The sequence below is a fragment of the Pogona vitticeps genome, chromosome 3, assembly GCF_051106095.1.
Source record: "Pogona vitticeps strain Pit_001003342236 chromosome 3, PviZW2.1, whole genome shotgun sequence".
Classification (NCBI taxonomy): domain Eukaryota; kingdom Metazoa; phylum Chordata; class Lepidosauria; order Squamata; family Agamidae; genus Pogona; species Pogona vitticeps.
Genome location: NC_135785.1, coordinates 14,417,661 through 14,435,611, shown reverse-complemented (window position 1 = coordinate 14,435,611; position 17,951 = coordinate 14,417,661). Strand labels below are relative to the sequence as shown.

The following is a 17,951-nucleotide window of genomic DNA, read 5'->3' as shown; positions in this document are numbered from 1 at the left end:
AATCACGATGAAAAAAAAGACAAAACCGTTTGAAGATTTCCATTTTATTTTATTTCAGGCTCACTTCACCCCAAGCTAAGAGAAAACTAATCCTGTTGGCTTCCCTTCACCCCATACGTTCTGTGCATAGAGTAGACCCAGAATTCACAAATTTGTTTTTATTTGGGTTAGGAAGGACTTGTTTGTTTGCTTTTTAAAAGAGAAAGCCAAAGTAATAAATTCATTCATATACGCATGGGCCTTCAAGAACTCCTATAAATCTCTTGTGTAAATTACTGTGTATTCAGCCATGATTCTGATGCTAAATAAGGGTCACCACCTCTTTTTTCTTTCTTTCTTGAGAAGCAAGAATGCTACTTGGCAGAGTTTTACTTGGCCCCCTCTAATGGTAGGGACCTCAAAGAAGCAGAAGACATGAAGAAGAGGTGGCAAGAATACACAGAGGAATTATACCAGAAAGGTTTAGATATCCCGGACAACCCAGATAGTGTGGTTTCTGACCTTGAGCCAGACATCCTGGAGAGTGAAGTCAATTGGACCTTAGAAAGCATGGCTAACAACAAGGCCAGTGGAGATGATGGCATTTCAATGGAACTATTTAAAATCTTGAAAGATGACGCTGTTAAAGTGGTACATTCAATATGCCAGCAAGTTTGGAAAACTCAGCAGTGGCCAGAGGACTGGAAAAGATCAGTCTACATCCCAATCCCAAAGAAGGGCAGTGCCAAGGAATGCTCCAACTACCGTACAATTGCACTCATTTCCCATGCTAGCAAGGTTATGCTCAAAATCCTCCAAGGTAGGCTTCAGCAGTATGTGGACCGAGAACTCCCAGAAGTACAAGCTGGATTTCGAAGGGGCAGAGGAACTTAAAACCAAATTGCTAACATGCACTGGATTATGGAGAAAGCCAGAGAGTTCCAGAAAAACATCTACTTCTGCTTCATTGACTACGCAAAAGCCTTTGACTGTGTGGACCACAGCAAACTATGGCAAGTCCTTAAAGAAATGAGAGTGCCTGACCACCTTATCTATCTTCTGAGAAACCTATACATGAGACAGGAAGCAACAGAACTGGATATGGAACAACTGATTGGTTCAAATTCTGGAAAGGAGTACGACAAGGCTTTATATTGTCTCCCTGCTTATTTAACTTATATGCAGAATACATCGTGCGAAAGGCCAGACTGGAGGAATCCCAAGCTGGAATTAAGATTGCCGGAAGAAATATCAGCAAGCTCTGATAAGCAGAAGAAAACACGCTCATGGCAGAAAGTGAGGTGGGAATCCTGTAATGAGGGTGAAAGAGGAGAGTGCAAAAAACGGTCTGAAGCTCAACATAAAAAAAACCTAAGATCATGGCCACTTGTCCCATCACCTCCTGGCAAATAGATGGAGGCAGTGACAGATTTCACTTTCTTGGGCTCCATGATCACTGCATATGGTGACAGCAGCCATGAAATTAAAAGACGCCTGCTTCTTGGGAGGAAAGTGATGACAAACCTCGATAGCATCTTAAAAAGCAGAGACATCACCTTGCCAACAAAAGTCTGAATAGTCAAAGCTATGGTTTTTCCTGTAGTGACGTATGGAAGTGAGAGCTGGACCATAAAGAAATCTGACTGACAAAGAACTGATGCTTTTGAATTGTGGTGCTTGAGGAGGCTCTTGAAAGACCCCTGGACTGCAAGGAGAACAAACCTATCCATTTTGAAGGAAATCAACCCTGAGTGCTCACTGGAAGGACAGATCCTGAAGCTGAGGCATCAATACTTTGGCCATCTCATGAGAAGAGAAGACTCCCTGGAAAAGACCCTGATGTTGGGAAAGTGTGAAGGCAGGAGGAGAAGGGGACGACAGAGGACGAGATGGTTGGACAGTGTCATCGAAGCAACCAACATGAATTTGACCCAACTCTGGGAGGCAGTGGAAGACAGGAGGGCCTGGCGTACTCTGGTCCATGGGGTCACGAAGAGTCGGACACGACTAAACGACTAAACAGCAACAACAACTCTGAAAATAGCTGTGTTTATTGAATTAGGCTTGAATAAATAGGAAATGCAGCAGGAAAAGAGGAAGACCAAATATGAAATAGTTTACTGTGAGTGCCACTGGTACCAGTCCCAATGGTGCTGACGGCTACAGAGTCTCCCAGCAATAAATCAATAGACTCCAGATTGTAAGAATAACTAGAAACAAGCTTTATTTCCTCAGAGAGGCACACTGGAGTAGAAATGGAGGCATCAACTCCCTTTGTGAGCTTTCTGGGGTGTTGGGTTCCTGGCACTAACAGTCCAGGGAATGTCCTTTTGGAAGGGCCCCCTATGTATGACATGGGGGTCCCTGATATTTCAAGTCTTGTAAAGCAGGATGGAAGGAGGAGTCCAATACCCAGTCTGAGTCTTTTCAATGATAGCTACAGTAGTAGAGGCAGCTGGTTGGCTCCAGTATCCATTCCTTTGCTCCTCCTGGAGGTTCCTCTTTCTCTCACTCTGGTGCTTTCAATTTTTGTGCTGCATTGGGGTCAAAGTAGGTGATGCTGCCCATGTTGGAAGGTGAGGGGACCAAGGATGTAGAGTGATACTGAGGACCATGGCAGTTCTGGAGCAGGGTCTTCTCATCTATGACTCCTTCATCTACCTAATTGGCGGGGCTTGGGATTTCTCCTCCCATTTGCTTTCCACCTCTCCCAAGTAGCAGGAGTAGCGGTCCCATGCCTCAATGGCCTTTCTCCCAGGTTTCCTCCTCCTCTGAGGTCTCCATGTCTCCTTCCATTTATCCTGAAGAAAGCCCTGAGCAGTCCTGTTCTTCCTCTTTTATGTCCGATCCCTCCACAGGTGTCCTCCATCTGTCAGTTTCTCTGTGGACATCTATCATCCCTTTCCCTTGCCAGCCAGGGTCCTGGTGGGGACCCCCTCACATTGACTCAAGAAAGAAAGTCATGGTCTTGAATCTGGAAGAGATAAACTGAACTGTTAAGGGCATTTTGGAGGTCAACCCTTCATAAGGTCACCAGAAGTCAGAGTCAACCTGATGGCACCTAGCAACAACAACAAATAGGAAATAATTTTATTTCATTTGGTTTGTGATCAATTTAGAAAAATTCTTGATTTTAAAAAAATGCACGAGGGAGAAAATGGAATTGACATTTCCTCCTCTCTACTACAAAATGGCCCTACACTGTGCTCACCTGCTTTTGCTACAACCTAGTTAAAGGTAGGCACAACAAAGGGTAGAGGAGAAAGAAGGTTTGTATATTTACCTCCCTTGACAAGAACTCAACAGATTTACGTGGAACACGAGAGATGCTTTGTTCTCTTCAAGAAGTCTCCACAATATTTAAGCCTTCCTCCACAGATGCACCTTCTCTGTCATAAAGATGGATTCCACTAGTAATGGATATTTATCTCTTATTCAATATTTACAGAGCTTTAGACTCCCCAAATACATCTCAGTATACAAACATAATTAGTGTATTCCTACTGACACAGGAAACAAAATAGCTACACTTTGCTAATTTCTTCAAGATGAGGCAGTCAATAGTTTCTTCACACTGATCAACACTTATGTTCTGTAACCTTTATTCAGGATCTCCCTGCAATGGATTAGGTGCAATCTTATTTTGTCCTCTCAGGTATTTTTACGAAAGACTCTGCAGACTGTGATGTTTACTGATATTCATGTTTTGCTGGTGTTCAAGGACAAGGACTGAAGCTTTATAGTTGCAGACCACACGCTTTTCTGCAGAACGTTCCAGCTTCAATTCTTCCTTGCTCACTCAAACTGAGAGCACCCTTCCCTTCATGCTGCACTTGTGCCTGAAATGAAAGACCATTCTATGCATGCAGGTATTTGGGAACTGACTGACTGCTAAGGAAGGGTGTTTTTAAAAATGAGAGTTGCTGTATTATTTTATGTTTTAAATATGCTTTTAAATAGTTTAAAATAGTTGGTCATTGCATGGAAAATTAAAATTCAACATGCTTAATTACTATTTAATATAATAACTTATTGGTGTTTATTGCATTTGTCTTTTAACTATTCTGGAAGCCGCCTTGAGGCCCTTCATTGGGAGAAATATTGGATATAAATAAAGTGAATGAACGAATGAGCATGGGGTAGATCTGGTTGCGTAAAGCCTTAATTGATTGACCCACATGTAGTAATGGGGAAATATTAGGGTTTTCTTCTTCTTACCTTACACAAAGCACCACAAGACAGTCATTTTTGCCCACCCAGTCCTGAAATAAAGACATGAGACAGTGATATGGATTAAATACGGGCCACCCTTTTATTAAATCAGATCAAATTGTATATCACCAACATTGTCAAAGGAGGGGGCCTGCTGTAGTGCGGAAACAGGTAAAGGCAGGGTATCCAAATACCCCTTGATCAGTCAATAGGTGAGTCCCTGGCCCCAGGTTCCAGTGGTCTTAAAGACAGCAGGAACCCAGCTGGCCGCTAATAAACACTCCAGACCTCAAGACATATTTAATTGATGACTGTTGGTCCGGAAGTGGCCCAGTGCATCTTCCCACCAGCAGCCGTGTGATCGCACGATCCACAGAGCTGGGAGGTCGGATGCGCTGTTAGCTTACCTGGACTACAAATGGGACACACTGAGACAACCTGCTTTTCAGCACTATCCGCCAGTGTGATCAAAAATTACCACCAAAAATTGGCAACAACCCTTCTCCAGTGTGGGATAGGCAAAAAATCCCCCCATCCAATAGCCAATCAGGATGAAGGTCAAAATTCATATCTGGCCCCTAAAAGGCAACCATAAAAATCACACTAGAAATAGGGAAGGTGGGTGGGTGCCCAAACAGGAAAGAGGGTGCAACAAGGGTGGGTGCTTCTTTAAATAGTCGTGCTCGCCCTTCCTAACCAAACACGTGACCTCGGGCAGTCTTGCATCCTCCAGGATGGCAGGCAAAAGCCAGCTACACTGTTCCAGGACATTGCAATGCCCATCCAGCGGCTGGAACCTTCTTGGATTGGTGTTAGAGAGTATTTGTGCTTTTGTGCAAGTGTTTCTTGCCCATTTCTGCAAAATGTGCAGCATTGCAAATTGCCTTTTTTTGCATGGAACACTGAAAGTATAAACCTTAGATGGGCTGTTTGTGTGTCCTGTTTTGGCAATGCATGTCTGCATGCTTAGCTTCATGAAATTAAAAGGCATCAACTTTGTGTTGGGATATATTTGTTATCCCTGTGTAGATCAACCTATAGTTTTGATCGTACACATTTATGGCTTTACCCATAAATCCAAACCACAGTCATATTTCTTTTCATAAAACTGCAAGAAAACCCACACCCAGATTCAAATAATGTTTTAAACACATATTTACTTTTTTGAAGCTAAGAATTATATTGCATTCATTGGGAAATCTGACAAATGGAAGTCTAACAAGAGTGGACCAATTCAGTTTGTAATTTGCAAAATTACTAACGTTGAATTCCACAAGCATCTGTAGTGGCCATTGTAGAGCTGGTTACATTACCCACTTTCCCTTTGTTTTCTGGCACAGGCCATGGCACTAACTGTTGAAATGCTTGGAGGCTATGGATTGGTCACTGCTGATGTTGCAGAAGTGGCGTCTGAGTAAGGTAAGATATAGCGAATGCTTATTTTATGCGCTGGGCCTCAATCCTAATTGACACTGCTGCCTTTGGACTAGAGATCTCACTTTGGACAAGAGATTCTGCTTGGCCTTACCATGTGAGGATGAGCAGAACATAATATCGAGAAGAAGAAAAAAGAACTACATGAATATTTAGAGGAATTTTCTTCCCCTTTGCTTCTGCTACTCCAGACTTGAAATTTTCGATGCTTAACTAGTAAGAAGCTGACATCACATATTCGTCACACAAATATGAGTCAACATATTCCTTGTTATATAAGACTGCCCCGCTAACCACTGTTGCTTGAGGAGCCTGGCTCTGGGGGGGGGGGGAAGAAATGGGGTGGCATCCTTAAACAGTCCTTGGTGTTGGATGGTCCCTGGACCATGCTTCAAGGTGCTTTGAAACATAGTATATGCTACTTCAAAGAGTAAATTATTGTTCAGGAGTGCTGCTGGGATAGTGTGTCTTCTCAAGCACCATGTTTCTTCATCTTAGTACACCAACAGAGCATCATAGTGGGATGGGCACATATCAAGAGGCAGAGTCACCCATTGAAAATATTTTCTGATGCCAGTGTTAATTGAGAACTTAATTCTGTTTAGTTGTAGTTGCATATTAACATTGGTATGGCAACTGATTCCAGCATACATCAAATTGTAGGTCAGCTTCAGCAGTCTCAGGCGTGGGAAACCAACAATCTCTCTGTCCACCGTGATAACACAAAAGTTCTCATCATGCTGCAAAATCGAAATGTAGTTGGTACAGCTCTTCCTGGCTGCTGTTGACCCCATTCCTTTTGAGTCCCTAAGTTAACCTGGATGTAACTGGTGAAATTTTGAATAAACGTCCATATCAGCCTATTGAATCCTTGTGCAATACATGAGGATAGTATTTCATACGAATGGCCAGATCAAAAGGATTCATCAGTAGGAGAGCTGATGGCGGTGGGCTTGCTTGGAAGCCATCAGCAAATGTCACCAGATGCTGTCATCCTATCATCTAACTTGACTATTGTTGCTCTGTGTGTTGATGAGTCTTTGGCTTGTTCTTAAATAGCAACATTTTCAGAGATAGTTCTTCAAAGGTGTGGATGTTTCTTGTTTCTTGCTTATCTTTTCTGTAAAGCTTGATGTTGAATGAAGAGGACTGAGGGGATTGGATTTTGACCCTCAATGGGCTGAATTATAGAGTCTTCCTATGTATGTAATTGGCACTGATCCTAAGTGATGAATATTGTGAAGCCTAAGGGAGAGAAATTATCCTAGGACCATGATGATGATGATGATGATGATGATGATGATGATGATGATGATGATGATGATGATGATGATGATTGCAAGGTGTTCTTCCATATGCTTCCACAATGGAGTTCATGCATTGCCTGAGTTGAACACATTACGTATTGGACACAATCAGAGAATTTTTACACAAATCCACCCAAATCTTTCTTTCCTGGTTTTCAGGAATCTGCCAAGATATGTTAATTCCATAAAACCTTGGCAAGGAAAGACTGGTTGTTATATCAGATATTGGTGTGCGTGTTTTTTTCATTGGTTTTGTTTTCAGGTTCAATAATATATTTAGTTGCTTGATTTGATGATACAGTATAATTGCTGTAATAGCATGATCTAATGAAATGGTTGGAATGATTGAAGTGGACTGCTATAGGTATTGTTGTTTGAAACCTTATGTGTGAGGCAGTATCTCAAGAAGAATACAATATAAATACACTAAGGCTATATTCAAGAATTGATATTGTTGCAGATGAGTTAAAATGATTTAAGTCATCAACTTGGACTGAACTGACTTGAACATTGAAATACCTTGCGTAGTAGCTAGCCTATGTGGTGCATTCTGCAATAAGCCTGTAAGGAGCCCGCTCACATGCCTGTTGGTACAGATGCTTCAGGAACTTGCTTTCTGTAGACAAGAATTATCACATATAGTTCATGTATGCAATAGTTATCTCACACACATATACAGATGGCAAGCTAAGCAGTTCTTCTCTACCACACACATACATGACTTACTATCATAGGACCATTTGAATCAGTGGAACGTACAGAGGGATTGACTCGCCAAATTCTAATTGATTCCATGGGCCTACTGTATTGGTGTCTACTGTGCTAAGCAACAGGATTTTGTCCGCTGTCTTTAGCCTGAAGATATCAAATGAGTTTGGTGACTAAGCAGACATTTGAACTTGGGTCTCCCTAAGCATCATATGGTATCAGCTCTGGCAGGTCAGCAGTTACATGCAAATAATGCTGAGACTGAAATGTATTAGTAGGAAAAATGGAACAAGTTGTGTGTTACATACAGCACTGATGTTACCTGTCTGTCATGGGTTTGGAGGGAAAGTTCCATCCTATGGGGAGTGGAAGGCGGGACATCAGGAGGAGGGGCTGTACTGTATATATATGTGAAGCCTGTGTGGTGAAGTGGAGACTCTGGGATGTGAAGAAGCAGCAGCTGGGAAGAAGAAGCTGGTGTGGGAGTCTGTGTGTCAGACAGGGTACTACTGTGTGTCAGAGTACCAACCTGATAGGTTCAGGTGTCTGTTGGTTAGCCAGAACTGATAGGTTCAGGGTCTGTGCTTCAAGTTAAGGGTTCTGTGTGAACCAAACTGTATGCATGTACGAATGAGAATAAGCCACGTTACTTTATCTTATTCACCTGATCATTTTATTTTCCCTGTGTGTTGTTTTAAATAAACCTTATTCCTTTATTTGTTGAAAATCCATCCCTGGTCTGTGTGACTTCTTATAGGGAATGGTTGGTGGCAGCTTAGTTAACGTGTGGCAGATCCCAGTAGGTCTGGGTTTGCCACATTGATTGGTGTCCAGCGTGTGGGATACGACTGGTCCAGTTGTCCAGTGGTCCAGCAAAGCCTTGGCAAGTGTGCCCAGAGCAAGGGGGGTCTAGTCAGGGACAATCTGAGGCACGTAGGTAATCTTCTAGGTGTACCTCACGGGGGGGGTGCACTAGTAGAAGAACGTGTAACCTCAGATTGGGGACTAGATTAGGGTGCTCTGAGGCAGCCTGTTTTGGCGGGAAAACGCTGAGGCAAAACTGTGTAGTAGCAGTGATCTAGCCTGCCTGCTGAGAGGCCCAGCAGAGGGGGGTAGACTCTAACTCGCTACAGTTGCAAGTAGTGCTGAAGGACAGCAGCAATCTATAGGGAAAGCTGGTTCTGAGGCAAAAGAAAAAAAAAGTGGTCGTTTTATTTTGAGGCTTGACTTTTTAAAGCAGCCTGTTCTGAGGGGGGATTATGCCCTTGACTCGAAGCCAGATGGCAGAAATGGGTGAAGTGAAAGACCCCCAGATTGACCAAGGTTCTGAGGATGAATTTGGCTCAGTGCAAGGTGACAGCACAGGAGAGCAGAACCCAGAACTCAGAAAATTGCTCATAGCCCAACAGCATGAACTGAGGATGAGGCAATTTGAAGTGGAGGAAAGGGAAAGGGAAAGGCAAAGACAATTTGAATTAGAGAAAATGGAAAGAGAAGAAAGATTGGAGAGAGAGAAAATGGCGTTTGAATTAAGAAAATTGGAACTGATGAACCAGAACAATAATAACAATAGGGATTCTGAGGGAGGCCAACTGTCTAAGGCTGACCTGAAGAAATTCCCTGTGTACCACAAGGGAGATTGTCCTGAGGTGTTCTTTTCCTTAGTGGAAAGAGCGTTTGTGGACTTCTCAGTGAGGGAAACTGAGAAGATGACCATCATGCGATCTTTAATCAGTGGTAGCCTGGCCGAAGTCTATGCCGAGATGCCTGAGGAACTGATGAAAGATTTTGCAGAGTTTAAAAAACTGGTGTTTGCAAGACATGGGATAAATGCGGAACAGCTGAGGCAAAGATTCAGGTCCCTCACAAAGAAACCAGAGCAGACTTTTACCCAAGTGGGGGCCCAATTGGTGAGGCTGCTTGAGAAATGGCTATCTCAGGAGGGGACAGAGACCTTTCAGCAGCTTAAAGATTTGATAGCGCTGGAACAGTTCTATTCAGTCCTGCATGGGGAACTGAAATTCCAGGTGAGGGAAAGGAAACCGAAATCTGTGGCAGAAGCCGCCGAGATTGCAGATTTTATTTCCCAAATAAGAAAGCCCTTGGGTGAGGGGAAAGCGATGGGAAAACCTAAAGAAACCTACAGCAAGTACTCTCAGGGACCAGGGAAAAGCCAGCAAGGGGGAGGGGCCCATGGTGAAGGGAAGCCCTCAGACATGAAACTAAGACCTCAGATTTTGGAGGGAAAACCAAAACAAGATGAGAAAGACTCAAAATACACCAGAAAATGTTATTTCTGTCAGGGAAAGGGCCATCTAATCTCAGAGTGTGAGAAATTAAAGCAGCTAAAAGGAATGGTGCCTCAGGATTCGAGTGGAACCAAGCCAAAAGCTGTGTTCTGTGTCCAGAAAGAGCAAGGCTCATTGTCACTGAGGGAGCCTGTTGCCATGGCTACTCAATCTGGAACAGCTACATCTGCTGATCAGGCTGAGGAAAATGGTCCTCTTGTAGAGGTCAGGCGCTGCCTGCTGGTGAGAACAGATTCTCAGTTGTTTGAGACAGCAGGGGTGGACGTAGGAATACTTGACCGTCAGTATCGGGGGCTGCGGGACACTTGTTCTCAGGTGACCCTGTGCCATCCAGATATTATTCCTAGGGAGTATGTAATCCCAAATGAGAGCATGAAGGTGGCAGGGATTGAGGGGCAGGTGATCTCTCTGCCAGTCGCGGAGGTACCTGTGAACTTTCAAGGCTGGAGGGGAGTTTGGCGGCTAGCAATTTCATCGACTCTGCCAGCAGCCGTGCTCGTGGGAAATGACCTGGCTGAACATGTGAAAAGGGTGCTAGTGATTACACGTTCACAAGCCACCACGGGGACAGTTCAAGGGGGTAATGATGAGCCAGAGACGGAAGCAGAGGGGAGTTCAGAAGCTGTGGTGGAAACCTTAACCACAGACAGCAGATTTGGACAAGAGCAAAAGGCAGACGCCACTCTCCAAAAGTGTTTTGAACAGGTGACTGACGCCCAGCTAACACCTGAAACCCCAGTGAGATTTCTGGAGAAAAAGGGGATTTTATATAGAGAGACCCTGAGGAATATCTCAAAAGGGGGAGATGGGATCAAAAGTCAGCTGGTGGTACCTGAAAAGTATCGCCCCATGATCTTACAAAGGGGGCACTCTGACATGTTTGCTGCGCACTTAGGGGTGAACAAAACACAGCAGAGAATCACACAGAATTTTTACTGGCCTGAAATAGGGAAGCAGATCAAAGAGTTCTGTAAACAATGTGATGTGTGTCAAAGGCAGGGGAATAGCCGCGACAGGACCAAAGCAAAGTTGTGCCCTTTGCCTGTGATTGACACTCCGTTCAAATGCATAGGGGTGGATATTGTGGGACCTTTGCCTAAGGCCACAAAGAGGGGGAACAGGTTCATTCTCACCATTGTGGACCATGCCACAAGGTACCCTGAAGCCATACCCTTGACTAACATTGAAACTGACACAGTGGCAGATGCCTTGGTGGGGTATATGTCCAGGATGGGATTTGCCTCAGAAATAATCACAGATTTGGGCGCATCGTTCACATCAAAGCTCATGAAACGCTTATGGCAAATCTGTGGAATTAAGCACAAGGAAACCACTGCTTATCATCCTGAAAGTAATGGGTTAACTGAGAAGTTCAATGGGACTCTAATGCGCATGATTAGGGCTTACTTGGCAGAGAATCCAAACAATTGGGACCAGAAGCTGCAATCCCTTTTGTTTGCTTATCGATCAGTGCCACAAGCCAGTACCGGGTTCAGTCCATTTGAACTTTTATTTGGGAGAAGGGTGAAAGGGCCCCTTGATTTGATCAAACAAAATTGGGAGCAGATCACCCAGGATGACCCACAAGACGTTGTGACAGATAGAGACTCTTTGAGGAAGGACCTAAAGAGAAACCTAGAGCTAGCAGCAGAGGCCCTGCAAGCTCAAAAGGTCAGAAAGAAAGCTTGGGATGACCAGGAAGCCAGGGAGAGGCACTTTGACCCAGGGGAGGGAGTGCTTTGGCCCAGGCCCTGCAGAGAGAGCAAACTGCAGCTGGGTATCCCAGAAAGAAAATATTTGGGTCACATGGTAGGGGGAGGAGTGATAAAACCCCTGGAGGCCAAAATAGAAGCAGTTCGTGATTGGCCCAGACCCACCACCAAGAAAAAAGTCAAATTATTTCTTGGGTTGGTGGGCTACTACCGAAAGTTCATCCCGAGGTTTAGCGAGATTGCGGCTCCGCTGACCGATCTGACGAGGAAGAAGACTGATGACCGCATCCCGTGGACCAGCGACTGTGAGGCGGCGTTCCAGAGGTTGAAGGAGGCGCTCGTCCAGTATCCAGTGCTGCGTGCTCCAGACTTCGACCGGGAGTTCATCATCTACACCGATGCGTCTAACAGCGGGGTAGGAGCAGTTCTTTGCCAGGAGGATGAGAATGGTGACCAGCATCCAGTGTCCTACCTGAGTAGGAAACTCCAAAAAGGTGAGAGACATTTGGCAACCGTGGAGAAGGAGTGTTTGGCCATAGTCTACGCGATCCAGAAGGCCAAGCCTTACATCTGGGGAAGACATTTTACTCTGTGCACTGACCATTCACCACTGCAATGGTTAAAGACAATGAAAACCCACAATAGCAAACTTATGAGGTGGGCTTTAAACCTACAGGACTATGACTTTGAAGTGAAGGTGGTCAGAGGGTCAGTGAACTGTGTTGCTGACGCCTTGTCAAGAAGACCTGAAGAATGAAGACGGCGAAAGAAACATGGACTATGTATATATATTGATGACAAAAAGTTAAATGTACCTGGCTTTTTTGAACTTGGTTTGTATGAATAAAGGTAAATTGATGTAATGTATATGGTAAATGTTTAAATGCCTAATTGCTATGGTTAACTTAGAATGTAAGTATAAGTAAGTATGATATGGTATGTATAACTGTTGTTGTGTGTTTTATCCAGGTTGTTTTTTGGTGAAAAGCACCTTAGCTTTCCCCCTACAAAACAACTTATAAAGAGGGGAGGTGTTACATACAGCACTGATGTTACCTGTCTGTCATGGGTTTGGAGGGAAAGTTCCATCCTATGGGGAGTGGAAGGCGGGACATCAGGAGGAGGGGCTGTACTGTATATATATGTGAAGCCTGTGTGGTGAAGTGGAGACTCTGGGATGTGAAGAAGCAGCATCTGGGAAGAAGAAGCTGGTGTGGGAGTCTGTGTGTCAGACAGGGTACTACTGTGTGTCAGAGTACCAACCTGATAGGTTCAGGTGTCTGTTGGTTAGCCAGAACTGATAGGTTCAGGGTCTGTGCTTCAAGTTAAGGGTTCTGTGTGAACCAAACTGTATGCATGTACGAATGAGAATAAGCCACGCTACTTTATCTTATTCACCTGATCATTTTATTTTCCCTGTGTGTTGTTTTAAATAAACCTTATTCCTTTATTTGTTGAAAATCCATCCCTGGTCTGTGTGACTTCTTATAGGGAATGGTTGGTGGCAGCTTAGTTAACGTGTGGCAGATCCCAGTAGGTCTGGGTTTGCCACATTGTGTTCTTAATTTGTGCAAAATAAGAAAAAAAAATTTGTATATTGCAAATTTGCATATTATGCAAATGAGTCCACCTAATTTGCAAAATATGAAAATTAGTGTGTTCAAATGTGGAAAACTGAAATACAATGATTGTTGAAATACATTTCAGAAGGTGAATGTTGAGATAAAAAAAAGTTTAGAAATGCTTAATGTAGAAACAGCACATAATAGTTTTATGAGAATAAATGTATGTGAGAGTGACACAGGCTGGCATAGACTGAGATCTGTCCATGGATACCTCCTCTCTTTGTTAGTTTAAAATATGACTGATATGAGGAGATCCACTTTGGCTACAATACTGAACTGGGACATGGGGCATCGATGTTCAAGACTCCTGCTGCCTCAGGCCATGAAATTCGTTGGATGGTCTTGACTGGAGATGGGCACGAATCACTGTTTCAGTGGTTCAGCACAGTCTGTTTGCCAGAGGAGGTGAGGCAGGGCACTGCTGCCAATTGGGTGCCTGCTGGTGGAGGCAGAGCGCCAAACCATGGATCAGCTGTTTGAACAGGAAACGAACCATGCTGAACCACCGAACCAGTCATTTCTGCCCATCTCTAGTCTTGACTCCATTTGCTCTCCTTTGACAACATCTACGTCATAGGGTTCTTGTTATAAAGATAATATGGAGGAATGGGGTTTACAAGATGGAATACCTAATGTGGTGTAAAGTGATAAACTAGGAATCAGGAGGCCTGGCTTCAAATCCCTGTTTCCAGCCATGAAAACTCACTGGGATAGTGCGCAACTGGTAAAACTGCTCTTTAAATACCTCACTAAGTCCTATTAGGGTCACAATCACTCAATTCCAACTTGATGGCACATACTGTAACAATAAAATAATTGACTAACTCACTCACTCACTAACTATAAATCACCTTGCACTTGAACGAAACTAATATAAGTAGAAAAAGAAATTCTTAGATGTGATATTAATGATGCATTCTGCAATATATGTTAAATTTAAGAAAAAAGGATTTAAATTTTTTTAGCCAAATTAAAACCAGAGGCACAACTGTGTTTAATTGAAACTGATTTGTGCTTAAAAACACACATAATGAAATGACAATTTTTTGGAAGCTTAAATTACTGCTAACTAATCAGCACTATTTAGTCATTCACCAACACCATGTGTGATTTCTAATTACTTTTGTACTTTATCATTGTTTCACACAATTAAAGCTAATTGACCGTGTGTGTGTGTGTGTGCGCGCGTGTGTGTTAGTATTGTTGAAGGCTATAGCAACATTTTTAGTGTTATTGTTCCAGTTTCTTTTTAAACATCCCAAACTTCTCTGCATCATTAAATCTTAAATTGGAATTTGAAAAGAAGCATATTTTATTATAATAATCAAATGGAAAGGCATATTCACTACATAGTGAAACTGCAGTAGAAGGACAAGTGTCAGGGTCTTCATTTCATGGTCAATGGGTTTTTTTAAATGGAGTTTTGATTTAAAATGAAAATATTCTCCTTTGTAATAGTGCAATTATAAAAGTCAAAAGGAAGAGCAGGACCCAGTGTTAAGTGGACTTCATTGCTTCTTCCTTTTAGTGAAAAATCTCACTTGTCTGAGTTCGTTTAATGATAATATAGAACTAACAGTAGTGTGTAAATTATGTCTGTGGTGAGTAATTTGCATTTTACTTTGTCTTATATCCTCTGAAATTAATTTTTCTGCATTGATCTATTTTTACAAGTTTCCCTGACTTCCCTCTCACATATGACTTGGGTCCAGGCAATTTGAAGGATCGTATCTCTCCATATAATGCCTCCTGCCCAGTCTCTGAGATCTTCAAAAGGTAGCCTCATGGTGCAGTGGTTAAACTGCAGTACTTCAGCCAAAACTCTGCTCTCGACCCAGGTTCAATCTCAGATAGCTGGCTTGAGCTTTCCACCCTTCCGAGGTTAGTAAATTGTGTACCCGGCTTCTTGGGATGGCAATGTGGAGCCTGCAGAATTACCATATTTTCTGTGTATAAGACACCCCCATATAAGACGCCAGCTACTTTTCTAACCCAAAATTAAGAAATTAAAGTGGGGCTTAGCGAGTGGAGGGGAAAGCAGGGATCAAAGTCCTGCAGGATCACTTTGATCCCTGCTCTCCCCCCCCACTTATTTTTGTTCTTTCCTCAATTTACATCTGTGTATAAGACGACCCTCAATTTTTAGTCTAAAGATTTTAGACAAAAGTATAGTCTTATACACAGAAAAATACAGTAAATTGTAAACCATTCAGAGAGCACTTTAAGTGATATGGTAACCAGCACACTTTGCTTTTTTGCTTTCACCTTCTGTCAGTCACCCTGCCATCACAGGTACATTTATTGAGGACTAGAGAAAGGCACTTTTAGTGGCTGTTCTCTGTCTATGGAATGCTCTGCTTCATTAGTCTCGCTTGGCCCTCCCCTCACATCCCTTATTCCACTGTTGGATTCTTTCTCTATTCTCAAACGTGGAAGCTACATGACCTTTTATGAGACTATTATTGTTTTAATTATTTCCCTTTTAATTCCCAAATATCTACACCTAGAGGGTCCCTTGGGTATGTAGAACCCACATCCCTTATTGTGTGGTGACCAATAGATAGATACTCAATCACTCAAGTTCTTTATTTGAGGGAATTTTATTACCTGTAAGGGTCCCAGAAGTACCAGCTGGATTCCGAAGAGGCAGAGGAACTAGAGACCAAATTGCTAACTTGCACTGGATTATGGAAAAAGCCAGAGAGTTCCAGAAAAATATCTACTTCTGCTTCATTGACTATGCAAAAGCCTTTGACTGTGTGGGCCACAGCAAACTATGGCAAGTTCTTAAAGAAATGGGAGTGCCTGACCACCTTATCTATCTCCTGAGAAACCTATATGTGGGACAGGAAGCAACAGTTAGAACTGGATATGGAACAACTGCCTGGTTCAAAATTGGGAAAGGAGTACGACAAGGCTGTATATTGTCCCCCAGCTTATTTAACTTATATGCAGGATACATCATGCGGAAGGCTGGACTGGAGGAATCCCAAACCGGAATTAAGAATGCTGGAAGAAATATCAACAAGCTCCGATATGCAGATGATACCACTCTGATGGCAGAAAGTGAGGAGGAATTAAAGAACCTTGTAATGAGAGTGAAAGAGGAGAGTGCAAAAAAGGGTCTGAAACTCAACATGAAAAAAACTAAGATCATGGCCACTGGTCCCATCACCTCCTGGGAAATAGAAGGGGAAGATATGGAGGCAGTGACAAATTATTTTCCTGGGCTCCATGATCACTGCAGATGGAGACAGCAGCCACGAAATTAAAAGACGCCTGCTTCTTGGGAGGAAAGCAATGACAAATCTTGACAGCATCTTAAAAAGCAGAGACATCACCTTGCCAACAAAAGTCCGAATAGTCAAAGCTATGGTTTTTCCTGTCGTGATGTATGGAAGTGAGAGCTGGACCATAAAGAAAGCAGACCACCGAAGAATTGATGCCTTAGAATTGTGGTGCTGGAGGAGGCTCTTGAGAGTCCCCTGGACTGCAAGGAGAACAAACCTATCAATTCTAAAGGAAATCAACCCTGAGTGCTCACTGGAAGGACAGATCCTGAAGCTGAGGCTCCAGTACTTTGGCCATCTCATGAGAAGAGAAGACTCCTTGGAAAAAACCTTGATGTTAGGAAAGGGTGATGGCAAGAGGAGAAGGGGACGACCGAGGATGAGATGGCTGGACAGTGTCTGCAAAGCAACCAACATGAATTTGACACAACTCCGGGAGGCAGTGGAAGATAGGAGGGCCTGGCGTGCTCTGGTCCATGGGGTCACGAAGAGTCGGACATGACTAAACGAGTAAACGACGACGAAGGGTCTAAAGCTAAGGTATAGCAGCTTGTAAGGCCACCTAGCGAATTCATAGCACAGGTGAAAATTGGTTGTTGTGGGTTTTTTGCTGTCCTCTGAAGATGCTGGCCACAGAGACTTGTGAAACATTAGGAAGAACAACCTTCAGAACATGGCCAAAAAGCCCGAAAAAGCCACAAAAACCATTAGATCCTGGCCGTGAAAGCCTTCACGAATACACAGGTGAAAATTACTTAGCTACTTCTAATTTCACAGATTTCTTCAGCGTGCCAGACAAAGAAGCAAAAGCAGATTTTTTGCTTCACATCATTAACAATCTTAGTGTTCAAAAACACCAGGCCAAACCTCAACTGGTGTAAACTCTCACTGCTCAACTGGAATCAGTTTTACTTCTGCAGAGAATCTGGTGAAAAGCCCTTTAAGGTTACTTGATTAATACTTAAACAGAGCTGGAAAATTATTAGAGTATTTAGGGCTCTCTTGTGTCATTCCATGAGGCCCTTGACATTTATTGTAATTAAAAATCTAAATACCTACAAAACATTTCTCTTGTTTAAATGGTGAAGAAGTGGTGTTCTTGTCCTTTGAAAACACCCATACATTTCGACCCTGATGTACAAGCTTAATTATTCTATGATAGTTGGAGAATTGAGTGAAGAACTGAGTATAGTCTATTATAATTCCTTCCTTCCTTCCTTCCTTCCTTCCTTCCTTCCTTCCTTCCTTCCTTCCTTCCTTCCTTCCTTCCTTCCTTCCTTCCTTCCTTCCTTCCTTCCTTGGAATTAAAATGCCATTGAAAGGGTGTTAGTATTTTGCTTTGGGTCAATCATACATCCTTCTCAATCATAGTCTG

General features: G+C 43.1%; 1 protein-coding gene across 1 annotated transcript in view; it reads left to right on the top strand.

Annotated features, from left to right (window-relative positions):
• The window catches only part of NAALADL2 (N-acetylated alpha-linked acidic dipeptidase like 2), a 988,342-nt gene that overhangs the window by 200,061 nt on the left and 770,330 nt on the right, over window positions 1-17,951 (top strand). The window contains exon 3 of the mRNA XM_078389637.1: window positions 5,532-5,610. The gene's annotated coding sequence lies outside the window, so the exon portion shown is untranslated. The remainder of the gene's footprint in view (window positions 1-5,531; window positions 5,611-17,951) is intronic.